This window comes from Dreissena polymorpha, chromosome 8 (assembly GCF_020536995.1).
Source record: "Dreissena polymorpha isolate Duluth1 chromosome 8, UMN_Dpol_1.0, whole genome shotgun sequence".
Classification (NCBI taxonomy): domain Eukaryota; kingdom Metazoa; phylum Mollusca; class Bivalvia; order Myida; family Dreissenidae; genus Dreissena; species Dreissena polymorpha.
In genome coordinates, this window is record NC_068362.1 from 66,756,361 (window position 1) to 66,771,018 (window position 14,658).

General features: G+C 35.1%; 2 long non-coding RNA genes across 2 annotated transcripts; one reads left to right on the forward strand and one right to left on the reverse strand.

Annotated features, from left to right (window-relative positions):
• The first annotated feature begins 2,487 nt into the window (after positions 1 to 2,487).
• LOC127842684 (uncharacterized) lies at positions 2,488 to 5,811 on the forward strand. The gene is made up of 2 exons (XR_008031824.1): positions 2,488 to 3,058; positions 4,777 to 5,811. It is a non-coding gene; the product is annotated as an uncharacterized LOC127842684 (long non-coding RNA).
• A 1,186-nt stretch (positions 5,812 to 6,997) lies between these two features.
• On the reverse strand, positions 6,998 to 12,924 carry LOC127842683 (uncharacterized). Its single transcript, XR_008031823.1, has 4 exons — positions 12,666 to 12,924; positions 11,950 to 12,061; positions 9,203 to 9,283; positions 6,998 to 7,648 (listed from the first exon to the last, which is right to left on the reverse strand). It is a non-coding gene; the product is annotated as an uncharacterized LOC127842683 (long non-coding RNA).
• Between the last annotated feature and the right edge of the window lie 1,734 nt (positions 12,925 to 14,658).

Genomic DNA, 14,658 nt, shown 5'->3' on the forward strand with positions numbered 1-14,658 from the left:
TACTTAAGTACATATAACTATATGGGCATTTTCACAAAAGAGACTAGGTTTACCTACATTTTAACGATAAAAGCGTGGGGATATTGTATTGATCTTTGCTTTCTGTCCGTCTGTCCTGGCCACTATCTCTTCCTACACTATTAGCACTAGAACTTTGATACTTACACACATGGTAGCTATAAGCATATATGCGACGGTGACGGCGACGGAATTTTGATCTGACCCCTGGGTCAAAAGTTATGGGTAAACAAACAATTTTCTAACAACATGCGACGCACATGATAATAACATTTGACCCAGGGGTCACATCAAAATTCCGAATAGTGCACTGTCGCACCTATGCTAATAGCTACCATGTGGTAAGTTTCAAGGTTCTAGTGCTTATAGTGTATGTGGAGATAGTGCCCGACCACGGCCAACCAAAATTTTGTTTTAACATAACTTCTTCATTTATTCACAAATTAAATTCAAATAATACTGAACATCTCTTATGACAACACGGTCTATCTCGACCATCTTTGTCCACATTACCCACTCCAGGGCCACTGTTAAAGGTAAAGGCAGCTTGGTTCCCGTCCTCTTTCAAATTTATCAAGAGGTCCACTTCCCCGTACCCCCAAATTGATTTTCGTACCTTAAATTGTTCGTTCCCAATTTTATTTCGAAGCCATATTTTTTATTTTTGTAGCCATTTTTTTTTTCGTACCCAAATTTGTTTTCGTACCCAAATTTATTTTCGTTCCCATTTTTTCGGTACCCAATTATTTTACGTACCCAATTTTTTTTCGTATCCATTTTTTTTTCGTACCCATTTTTGTGTACCCAAACTTTTTTCATTCCTCAAAGTTCGTATCCAACTTGTTTCGTACCAAATTTTTTTTTTCGTACCGAAATTTTTTTTCGTACCCAATTTTTGTATCGTACCCAATTTTTGTATCGTACCCAATTTTTTATCGTACCCAATTTTTTTACGTACCCAACATTTTCGTACCTTAATGTTTTTCGTACCCAATTTTTTTCATACCTAATTTTTGTAACCAAATTTTGTTTTCGTACCCAATTTTGTTTCCGTACCCAATTTGTTTTCGTACGCAAATTCTTTTTTGAACCCAATTTTTTGGGGGGCATAATTTTTTCGGACCCACATTTTTTCGTATCCACATTTTTTTCTTCCCATTTTTTGTCGTACCCAATTTGCTTACTGTTTTAACATTACTTATTCATTTATTCACCAATTACCCCAAATTAATACTGAACATCTCATATGACATTACGGTCTATCTCGACCATCCATGTCAACATTACCATTCCCGGGGACCCATCAACATAGGCCTTGCCCAACCAAAAGTGCGTTTTAAAATAACATCTATTCGGCGTGCGGACTTTGACGAACGTTTACTAGAATGCATCAATGATTCGCTTTTTTTTCAAGTGGCTGTTTTTCCTTTAATGATACATATATACAAGTCAAATACTGACCCGAGAAACTAACGGCAATCCATGAGAATCTATGCATTTTAGACCGATTCGACAATCAACACCTTTGAAGTACAATAAGTAAATGTATATGTAATATTTGTAAGAGAAACAATCCATATATTAAGTTATTTAATATTGTAAAATGGTAGTGTATATCCATTAAATGTCAATGCTATTTACATCTACTAATCAAATCTGTATTATACAGTACGACACAAAACCTTGGAGAAATAACAAGGCGCACACTTCCGCGATATCTCTCTCGGATACAATCGATTCGCATGGGAATGCCGGCTGGGATGTGTTTCAAAATGCACTCGCATGATGTTTATGTACATTACTTTCATATAGATCCATAGAGGGTACGGTAAATTTATACTAAATTGCGAAATCCAAACTACTTCCTCGATGCTCATCTAATTTCTGGTTAACATATTAAATGGTTTGGCCCGTTGTTAACCCATTTATGCCTAGCGTCTAGAAAAAAATGCATTGGCAAACAGCGTAGACCCAGATGAGACGCCGCATGATGCGGCGTCTCATCAGGGTCTGCGCTGTATGCTTAAAGGAATTTCTGTTTGAAATAGTTTAAATATAGAAATAAGTATACTAGAAATCCCTAATCTTGAAAATAAATTGATCCAATTTAGTAGGATGGGAGAGTCCACTAGGCATAAATGGGTAAAACTCGCTTTGGCATATTTTTTTAAAAAGTCGCATCTAGCTTCAGGTAACCCATGAAGCACTAATATCCTCGTTATTTGCACAATGAAAATTATAAATATTAAAGTAACATTATTACGCAAAATCAACGAAAATGTCGTACACTATTTCGTAAAATAAAGCTAAACAATTAAAAAGCATTGTTCCTTATGGCAATTGCCGAAATTTCAACACCAGTTGTGATCTGGTAAAATAGATGTTTGTGGATACAAAATGCTCGTTTTTATTATGGTTTTAACATGGTACCATTTTAGTATTCGTGTGTCGTATGTATGGAAAGCCAAAGGGGACCCCCGCTAAAATACATATACTTATATAGTAAATATCGGGATTTTCATTTTCCGCGGAACTTTCACTTTCCGCGAAAAACCAAGGCCAGCATAGCCATAAAATACTGCATACAAATCGAAATCTAAAAAGCGCGGAACTTTCATATATTTTCCGTCGGAACAATTATCTTTCAACCCTGTTGAGAATGCGGGCTCAAATAATAGTGTATAAAATCGCGCGCACCTAATCCACAAAGCGCGGAACACAAATATCTTCCGCGAAAATTAAGCATTGAATTACTGTACAAATCTCGGGTTGCTATGTAAATTGCGGGTTGCTAATGTAAAATCGCGCGGAAGATTCATTACTCCGCGCGATTTTCAATAGCATTGAATTACTGCACGAAATTCGGGTTGCTATGTGGTTACGCGATAAAATTTGATTGGTTCCGACACCTAGAAAGAACCAATCAAAACTCGCGTCTTATCCAGCATTCATGCAGTCATCATGATGACGGTTGTTTCACATTAACACAAAACCTTTTAAGGGCGAAAGAGTGATCAATTTTGATGACATTAGCGATGAGGTTAGTATTTAACATACATGAATTATGAATTTTAATGCAATTAAAACAGCTCAAGAGTATCGAGTGTTGTTTTCACGGTTTGTCTATATGCAAACGTCTCTGTTAAAACTTAAACACCCGCAAAAACACGTCATAATCATATGTCGTCAAATAATGAAATATAGTGTTTGTGTGTAAGAAACATCTTCCCTTAAGCTCAGTTAGTAGAGAGCCAAGTTATTGTTATGGCAGTCGTATGCTCTAGTCCAGCACCGTATACATCTTCAATTAAAAAGAACAAGAACAAGGCTTTACAGGCAATTCATCCCAAAGGCAACTCGTACCTTGGTCAACTCGTACCCATTTTTAGCTCGGCGTTTTCGGAGAAAACCCGAGGTATTGTCATAGCCAGCTCGTCGTCCGCCGAAGGCGTCGTGCTAAAACCTTAGCATTGGCTCTAAAATCAAAGTGCTCCACCTACAACTTTGAAATTTCATATGTAGATGCACCTTGATGAGTTCTACACGCCACACCCATTTTTGGGTCACTAGGTCAAAGTCACTGTGACCTCTAATATAAAACTTTAACATAGACTCTCAAATCAAAGTGCTTCCACCTACAACTTTGAAACTTCATATGTAGATGCACCTTGATGAGTTCTACACGCCACACCCATTTTTGGGTCATTAGGTCAAAGGCCAAGGTCACCGTGACCTCTACTATAAAACTTTAACATTGGCTCTAAAATAAAGTGCTTCCACCTACAACTTTGAAACTTCATATGTAGATGCATGTTGATTTGTTCTACACGCCACACCCATTTTGGGGTCACTAGGTCAAGGTCATTGTGACCTCTAAAAAAAATAATCTGACAAGCACCTGTAGCAGAGCGTGGCACCCGTTATGCGGTGCTCTTGTTGTCAACTCGTACCTCATTCAAACTATTCAACTTGTTTCATTTGTCTTATTTTGTCACAATTGTAAAATTCTTGAAAGACATCAACCACAAGTGTCAATTTTCATCAACACGTTCGCTGCTTATACATATCTGCAACAGACAACTTGCGTGAGCAATGCTTAGATAATTTAAGTGGAAACATCAAGAGGAAAATAAAAATTGTCTCTATGAGTTTGACTTATAAGCTAACCATCCTACACCTATTTCTGTAAATCGGGTACGGGTTTAGTTTGGGTAGGTACAAGTTGACTAAAAAACAGGTACGAGTTGACCACAATGGGTAGGTGTTTACCACGGAACAATTTGACCGGCATGCAGAACAAGATTATTGATTATTATATTTAACTGTAACACAAATCTGAAAGATAACACAATGTATTACAAACACAATGACTGTCAAGACATTCTAAACTCTTACAGTTAACATATAACAGGTGTACACATCTGATATACTGACCAAATTAAATAACTCAAGATTCACACCAGATACGACACAGTTTCAAAACTCGACATTTTGTATGCATGCCACGCCAATTTAGTCCAAAAAGTTTGATTTAACCAGTGAATTATGAGCTATATATCTTAAAGCAGAATGCACATTATGTCTAAAAAGTGTTTTTCGGCTAATTTCTGGTATGAACTATCTTCACACATAGCATCTGGTAAACCTTCAGATAGCAATAGCAGAATGCTAATAATGAGTATAATGTTCTGTATTGTGGAAGAAATACATGTAGTAAAATAATATGATAGTATGAAACATGGTTTTTGTATTTTATAGCTGTAGCAGTGTTCCCAACTTGAACATCATCTTCTCTGTACATATCTGAGGCAGAGCCAGCTTGCCCATCTGACCTCTGTTGTGGACAACCGAGTAAGAGCCAGCTTGCATGTCATCTGTTGTGGACATCCGTGTTAGAGCCAGCTTGCACGTCCTCTATTGTGGACATCAGTGTTAGTGTTAGCTTGCATGTCATCTGTTGTGAACATCCGTGTAAGAGCCAGCTTGCACGTCATCTCTTTTGGACATCAGTGTTAGAGCCAGCTTACACATCCTCTGTTGTGGACATCCGTGTAAGTGCTAGCTTGCACGTAATCTGTTGTGGACATCTGTGTTAGAGCCAGCTTGCACGTCATATGTTTAGGACATCAGTCAGAGATAGCTTGCATGTTATATACTTGTGGACATTAGTAGGAGCCAGCAAGGACAATCTCTGTTGTGGATATCTGTCTTAGAGCTTGCACGTCATCGGTTGTTCACATCCTTGTAATAACCAGCTTGCACATCAACTGATGTGGAAATCTGAGTCAGAGCCAGCTTGCACATCATCCGTTGTGGACATCTCTTTATGATTCTACTCTTTGCTTAGATTGACACTGTGACTTTAGTCTAATATGTTACAACCTTAAGCTATTCCTATTGTTGAATAAAAATATTGTGTCATTAAAATATATTTTGTTGGATAATTTGTATGTTGAGTTGTATTGTTTGGTCATTGCAAAGTATCAAGTTATTTTAAGACAAGAAAAAGCTCATCTTTCATCATGTATTTATATTAAAATTCTTGAATGTTAGTGAAGGTACAGTTCATATAATTAAAAGCAATTTTAATATGATTGCTTGTGTTTTATTGCACAGTGAATACCATCTTGTCTTTATGCTGACATATAGAACGGAAAAATAGTAAACTGTCGTTTTTATATGCAATGGGATTGTATATGAAGACTTGCATGTTCAGATGAAAAAATTGCCATAATTTTTCTCTTTATATTTTATTCCTGCTAAATGGTTGATGCAATAAAGTTAAGTCTTTAATGACTTGTGTTTCTTGTAATATTATTTGTAAGCAAATTTGGCTGTAGTATTAGATGCATGCTGTACAAGATACTGTAGATCAACATTATATTGTTTGAGTATGAATAGATAATTCAAGGTGCACAGCCATTAATTTTGCCCTCCACCATCTCCGATTTTGGTTAGACAGTTGCAAGTTGCTTGCATTAGTATGAAGTCTTAAAATAACTTAAGTATAATTGCTGTTGTGTTATTATTAACCTTTTCCTGCTCTGAGGAAATTTTAAATTTTCTACATGCAAACATCATAAAACCAGAACAGCCTGCAAGTAACTCACAATCTGTTCAGGTTTTATGCTGTTTGCTGCTCATCAGTATCCATGGGTTGGAAACAAAGCCTTTAAAACTTTAATATAGTAAGAAAGGTCTTAAATTAAATTTATTCTCGAATGTGTCTTAGTGCGTTTTTGAGTGGTACAGGGTTAAATGTCTCATTTTGTTTTTGATTATCTTTGGTTTATTGAACATATATGAGCCTTGCTCTGTGAAATAGGGGTTTAATGCATGTGCGTTTAGTATCCTCCCTGATTAGCCTGTGCGGTCTGCCCAGGCTAATCTGGAGTGCACATGCATTAAACCCCTTTTTCACAGAGCGAGGCTCATATGTATTAGACAGTGCATTCAAATAATACAATTTAAATCTGAATATTTTATTTAGTTGCAATACTCAAAGACCTATCAATATTGATAGGTCTTTGCAATACTTTAAAGCTTACTATGTTTGCAGTTTTAGTGAAAACACAAACTTTTAATCAAAGAAGCATATAATGTGTATTACTCATTTAATCAACTTCCACTTTATTCCATACACGTGTTCGACTCTGTGACATTATGTTCTGTCAAAGCTTTTTATTGCAAATTTATTAAACATAAATTGGTAACCTTGGGTATCCAAAAGGAATCCAAATTTTACTAGCCATAGACTTTCCAAAATGCAATTGTTTCTGAGAAGTATTTTTCTCTAGAAGGTGGCAAAACTCCTAAGCAATTCCTTTTTGGGCTAATGGTAGGGCTTATGCGTGTAACACCCATTGACAAATTATTAAATATACATTGAAAGGGCATTGTTCACAAAACAGATCATGATATAACATGATGCAGCATTTTGTACTATATCAAATTAAATGTTGCTGAAAACAGTAGAATATTCAAATTATGGACATTTTATTCTGTTAATAATGCCATCTTTCTAACATTACAAATCAATAAAGCATGCTTAACAATAGCAGAACTCTTTTGACTTTTAATTATCTTTTCCAGTCTTTAAATCTTTACAAAATTCATTGTCCCACTAACACCATCTTAAAAACAGGTTATGGCTTCCAATTGTTAATCAACTATAAAGCATGAACAAAGGCACAAATATCGCAGTATCTTTTGCAAATGATACAAATGTCCATGGCCTCGATACTGAACAAAAAGCAAGATTTCTTGTCAGGCGGTAAGCTGAATCCTCGAGAACATTCGAAAAATGTCCATTTAATGCGCCACTGGGCCGTTCCTATTTAAATGGGCATCATGCACAGAACTTGGCCATCCAGGTCATATGTCCAAACATTTCAAGTAACTGTCACAGACTGCTTGAAGAACTAAACTGCTGATAAACAAGGACCTATGCTCAGATGTTGAAGCAGGACATGCACTGTGGGTTCCATCAACAGTCCAATCATTCTACATCATTCATGAAATTCATAGGCAATGATCTTCAGCTCATGACGAGATTCTGGAAATCTGAAGTACTGCTCCATCATTGCTGACAAGACTCTACATGTTGAAATGACTGTGTAATGTTGAGTCCCTGAAATACAAAAGTAAAATTCATGCTAGAGTTTAGCCATATTAATTATGCTTGATTGCATTGAAAGCTTTATGCTTATTAAGACATTCTAGAGTCCGTTTTCTGGGAGTAATCAGTACTTTGTATATATGAAGATAAAGAGACCGCTAATAAACAGGGTTGAACCCAAAATGTTCCCTTCACTAGGTGAACACCATATCCACTACGCCAGCCTGACAAAGTAAATGAAGTGAAGCTTCTAAGTTATGTCTCATTTGATTGTTAACAAGATCACGCCCTGCAGGTTCAGACCTCTCATCTATTTTTTTTAAAGTTGAAAGGACCTATCTCAATACTTCAATCACAAAGGAGGGAGAGGTGGGGTGGAGAAGGGTGTATAGTGTGGTGGTGTGGTCATTTATTACACTATCTTCCAAAAATGAAAAAATGATAAAAATAAATATTTGTGTTTTTTAGCCATGTTTAAAAAAATGGGCAGGGGGTATAGTGTGAGGGTGTGGTCATTTATTAGATGATCTTTCAAAATGAAAAAAGTACTTTTTTCTTTTTTTTGGGGGGGGGGGGGGCGTGGGGGATGGTTTGGGTGGAGTCTATTGTGGTATGTCAGATAAGAGTTGCTTTGTAACGCTTGTAAAGAAGTTATGGAAATTTTAGCAAAATTTAATAATTTCACCTTGAGAGTCATGGTCATTCAAAGGTCAAGGTAAAATTCAACTTGCCAGCTACAGTAACTTATGATAGCATGACAGTATTTGAAGTTTGAAAGCAATAGACTTGATACTTGAGAAGTAAAGTAGATCAAAACAGAAAAATTTAACCATATATTCAAAGCTACTAAGTAAGAAAAGGACCATAATTCTGTCAAAATGACAACCAGAGTTATTCAACTTGTCCTGTACTGTCCCCTTATGATAATATGCGAGTGTTCCCAGTATGAAAGCAATATCTATGATACTTTAGGAGTAAAGTGGACCAAAACACAAAACTTAACAAAATTTTCAATTTTCTAAGAATAAAAAGGGCACATAATACTTTCAAAATGCCAGTCAGAGTTACATAACTTTGTCTGCACAGTCCCTTTATGATAGTAAGTGTTGCAAGTATGAAAGCAATAGCTTTGATACTGTAGGAATAAAGTGGACCTAAACACAAAACTTAACCAAATTTTCAATTTTCTAAGTATAAGAAGGGCACATAATTCTGTCAAAATGCACGCCAGAGTTATCTAACTTTGCCTGCCCAGTCCCCTCATGGTAGTAAGTAAATAAGTTTTATACTTGATACTTTATGAGAAAAGTGGACCTAAACACAAAACTTAACCGGACGCCGACGCAGACGCCGACGCCAAGATGATGACAATATCTCTTTTTTTTTCAAAAAAAAAAGATGAGCTTATAAATAAAATGTAACATATTGCAAACTTGATTACACGATTTTTCATAAATACTCTTTCAGCTTTTTATTTATATATGAAGGCTAGGGTCACTTTCTGCGAGCCTTACAAAAAAACTAACTATATTTGCAATTGTCAAGACTCCTTCACATACAATTTACCTTTGCTTATTCCAATATCCTTTTGCCAACCAACATTGTGCGGTCACGAACCATACATGGTTCCACAGTTGTACAGAATTCCTACAAAATAAATGAAGTATACATTTACAATTCAAATTTCTTTTCAAAGAATGTGTAGGTAACTAAATTCCCTATACATTACTTTAATGTCATAAAATAAATTTCAAACAAGGGCTGTTTGTAAAACATGCATGCCCCCCATATGGATTGTCAATTGCTGTGGCAGCCATTGTGTGAATACGTTTTTTGGCACTGTGACCTTGACCTTTGACCTAGTGACCTGAAAGTCAATAGGGGTCATCTGCGAGTCATTATCTATGTACCTATGAAGTTTCATGATCCTAGGCATAAGTTCTTGAGTTATCATCCGGAAACCATTTTACTATTTTGGGTCACCGTGACCTTGACCTTCGACTTAGTGACCTCAAAATCAATAGGGGTCATCTGCGAGTCATGATCAATGTACCTATGAAGTTTCATGATCCTAGGCATAAGCGTTCTTGAGTTATCATCGGGAAACCATTTTACAATTAGGGTCACTGTGACCTTGACCTAGTGACCTGAAAATCAATAGGGGTCATCTTCGAGTCATGATCAATGTACCTATGAAGTTTCATGATCCTAGGCAAAATCGTTCTTGGGTTATCATCCGGAAACCATCTGGTGGACAGACATATGGACATTCGGACCGACATGTGCAAAACAATAAACCTGCTCTTCTTCGGAGGGGGGCATAAATATTTAACAGATGTATTTAACAAAAATTAACTTGATTCATCAAATTAATCAGTATCGAATAATAGACCAGTTTCACAATATGAACACCGATACTATTTTTAGATATCAATCATATCACCTGACGCCTTAAATTGCAGAACAAGGCTGAACGTGGAACTGCATTTTCTTTTGCTATGCAAATTGCGTTGAATATCAAGATTATAATGCGCACTTGACACTGGTTACAATTAAGTCAAACATATGAATACAGACAACCATCACATGTCATGCTGTGTTAAGTAAAAAAATTGATAAGTAATTCAAATATAAAAATTATAACACCTAAATAATGATTCAAGGACATAAGTTATGTACTATTAGTGTATATTAATGAATTATATTTAATCTTTATATATAACAATAGATGTGTTCATCAGAAACACAATGCCCACTACTGCGCCGCTTTTAATTATAGATATATTTTTTTAACCTTTGACCTTGAAGGACGACCTTGACCTTGAACTTCCACCACTCAAAATGTGCAGCTTCATGAGATACACATGCATGCCAAATAACAAGTTGCTATCTTCAATGTTGCAAAAGTAATGGCCAACGTTAATTTTTTTTCGGACAGACGGACAGACTGACATCCTGACTGACTGACGGACAGTTCAACTGCTATATGCCACCCTTCCAGGGGCATACAATTTCCAGTTACCCATAAGCATCAGAGTAAATGTGGTCTGAAGACTAAACATCGATTATTGCACAAATCGAAGTCATAAATTAGCAGTATACAATACTAAGTATTGTAAGACTACAATTTTCAAAGGTAGGATGTGTACAATTTCATGAATTATAGAACGTGTAAGAGTTGAATCAAGCATCAGACAAAGTCCTATCAAATAGAAGAAAATGACACAAATGTTTAGTATTAAATTTTTGAAATATTAAAAATATATAGGTATAAAGCACTTTATAATTATGATAAAACTGGCTAATATGTATACAGTATTTAGTTTCTGACAATCTTTTTGGAGAGATGACTTTCAATGTTGACAATATCTTTTATGTTCAGTAAAAGCAACAATTGAGTATTTGGCGTTAAATTATTCCAAGAAACGGCTACGCAATGCTACAACCATGAGACGCCATGGTCACATGGAGGTGTCATTAATTGTGTTAAATGACCAGATGACCAGATATCTACAAAATGTGGTTTATGACATCACGTTGTTATTTAGTATTTGTCTGCACAGTATCTGATCATAAAGAGGTTATGGGTTTGTGCTGTATACAGGGGAATTTAAACGCAAGATCTATCAATAAATAAAATAATTGATTAATCGCCCAAATAATGCGAAAACAAAGAGTGTCAGATAATCCAATAAGTTTAAGAATGTCAATTTACACACACTAAGAATTGAAAGCCATACTTGGAGTGTCAGAGTTTGTGCAAAAAAAAAGAATACAAACAAGAATACAAACAAGTACTTTAATCAAGAAAATGCATTTCATATATTGGCACTTAAAATGGAAAGTATATATTAAGTAATTAATGGCTATATCTGACGAAGTCAACTTTTGTTGGCAATATCATTAAGTAGATCTAGCTGAATGATCAAAAGCAGAGCGATATTGCGATGCACTATTAGAAATCTCTACACGTTCAGCCTCATTCTGGAATTCTGCAATCATTTGACTACCTGCTATATTGGCTTATTGTGAAAAGGGTCTATTCACTTATAAATACTTTAAAGAAGTAGATTTTCCATCACTCTACAGCTGTTGGGCTTTCTTAAAGGAAGTTTGGGAGTAAAATAAATCTACTCCAAGTTTTTATCACAAAAAACTTCCAACAAGTGGAGAATTAGCCGCATTTAGTGGATGATTTAGAAACATGATTAATTTAAATTAGATCTACATGTAATAGCTATTGAAAAGTTAAGTTATCCAGTTATTCTTGCTGCAATGTGGATAAGAATAATACAAACCAATAGCTGACAAACCTGATATCAGTGATATGTTGACCTTTGAAGTCGAAATTGAGACCTGAAATCTGTCTGTATAGAGAGGCACAATTTGTTTGGCATATCTTCAACCATTACTGGCAACACACACCTACAAAATTTATATATAAATTATATAAAAACATAAATTTATTAATAATTTTATTTATTAATTAATTACGAAATGTTTAAATCTAGGTCAGCTATAACGAAACTAAAAACGGATTAAAAACAATACCTTATTTTAATTAATAGGTTGAAAACAAAAATAAATGTATTAATATATTGACGTTCAACTGAACGAATACAAGACACAAGTACATTACATTACAATAAGTTATTATTTCAGTCGCATTCGGAGAAAACTGGGCTTAGTGCATGTGCGTAAAGTGTCATCCCAGATTAGCGTAAGCCTGTGCAGTCCGCACAGGCTAATCAGCCTGTGCAGTTCGCACAGGCTAATCAGGGACGACACTTTCCGCATAAACTTTATTTTCGGTAAGGAGGGACTTCCTTGAAATTAAAAATACCATAAAAGCGGAAAGTGTAATCCCTGATTAGCATGTGCGGACTGCACAGGCTAATCTGCGATGACACTTTACGCACATGCATTAAGCCCAGTTTTCTCAGAACGCGGCTCATTTAATTAACAATTGTCAACATTATGCATATTATCGGATAGTTTTACACAATATTAAAAAAGTACAAATACAAACCTGGTAATACATGTAAATGATCGTATGCAATACAGTTATTGATCCCAATCTGATCTATTTCCGAATTATCTGCGAATCCATCGAGTAGAAACAATAACCATGCAATTCGCTCCGCCATCTTGAAACGTTATACTTACTGAACGCACTGATTGTGTTGCATTTGTTACAAAGTATCTGATTGGTTATTTCTAAGTATCGGATCCAATCAAATTTTTCGGGTAACTAGGGATTCTAACACTTAACAACCCGAGATTTGTACAGTAATTCAATGCTTATTTTTCGCGGACGATATTTGTGTTCCGCGCTTTTTGGATCTGGTATTTACTGGATTTTCTCTCTTTAATAGACTTCTTAAAATAGCATTCTACAATCTCCGCGCGATTTTAAACACTACTATTTGTACAGAGTAGATAAATAACGTTCCGCGCGATTAATTGAGCCCGCTTTTTCTACAGGGTTGAAAAATAATTGCTCCGACGGAAAATATATGAAAGTTCCGCGCTTTTTAGATTTCGATTTGTATGTAGTGTTTTATGGCCATGCTGGCATTGGTTTTTCGCGGAAAGTGAAAGTTCCGCGAAAAATGACAATCCCGATATTTACTATATAAGTATATGTATTTTAGCGGGGGTCCCCTTTGGCTTTCCATACGTATGAATAGAAATATTCACAGGAAATTAGCATGGAATTTATTGTGGTTACAAATAAATAAAAACGAGCATTTTGTATCTTCACAAATCTATATAATCATACGACATCTAGCGTTGAAATTGTGGCTATTGCTATAAGGAACACTGATTGTTTAGGTGTAAACTTTATTTTACGAAATACTTTACAAAATTTTCGTTGATTTTGAGCGCTATAGAGACTTTAAATATTAAATATTGAATATATTATCGTTTTAATCATTTTATATAATTAAGAACACTAAAAACAGCATGTATATGTGTTTAACTTCTTTATATTGAGTTCATTCTATTTAAACGTATTCATTCATCGTGTTAATGCCCCCAGATCTAATGATCCGGGGATATATTGTTTTGTCAGACTGTCTGTCTGTCGGTCTGTCATTGCATGTGTGTGTATGTCCCAAAACTTTAACCTTGCTCATAAAATGAAAAATCTTGGGTATATGTTCTCTTAACTTCACGTATGCATGCATCTCATTGAGATCTACAATCACACATGATTTGAGGTCACTAGGTTAAAGCTCAAGGTCACTGTGACCTTTACATAAAAAATATACCATTTTCTCTTAAATAGCTTTTGTTCGGCTTCAAAGCGCAGTATGGGGCATTGTGCTTCACAAACACAGCTCTTGTTTAATTTTTTTTGAAGTAACAAGAACTTTTATGAAAGTGTATTTATTTTTCAAATGTGCTTGATTTAAAAAACTAAAGTTTTTTTTTTAATAAAGTGTGCGTAATTAACGATCACATAAAATAGAACAAACATTACATAGTATAACACATAATAATACTTTAGCTTTTGGACCGACTTGAACGCCTTCGATCCAATCATAGTTAAATATCCTATGGGATGCATAGCTGGTGGTTTAAAAGTAAACTGTACTGTCACAAAGTAAATTAAATCACTTAAAGAATGTTCAAAGAAGAACACTGAAACATGATCATATAGTTTTTTTTATTGGTTAGATATTGTAAGATACGTTCATATTGTATCAGTTTTTTTAATATTGTTTCTTTTGGATTTATTGCTTTTAAACAAGTGTTTACATCATATCAATGAAAATATAAACTAAACTATGATTTAGCTACATCAACGTACAAAGTATAACCATTTAACTTTTTGTTATACTTATCAAAAGAAAGCTTGAGAAAAGAAACATCCTGTGTAGCAAAATATGGAGTAAATTACGCTCACTATTGGTTGAATCTAGAAACATGTCAAGTATCATGTTATATTACACAGCATTATTACACAGCATTTATTACAACAAGATGCACCTCATTTGTGTGTTGACTGACTTGTG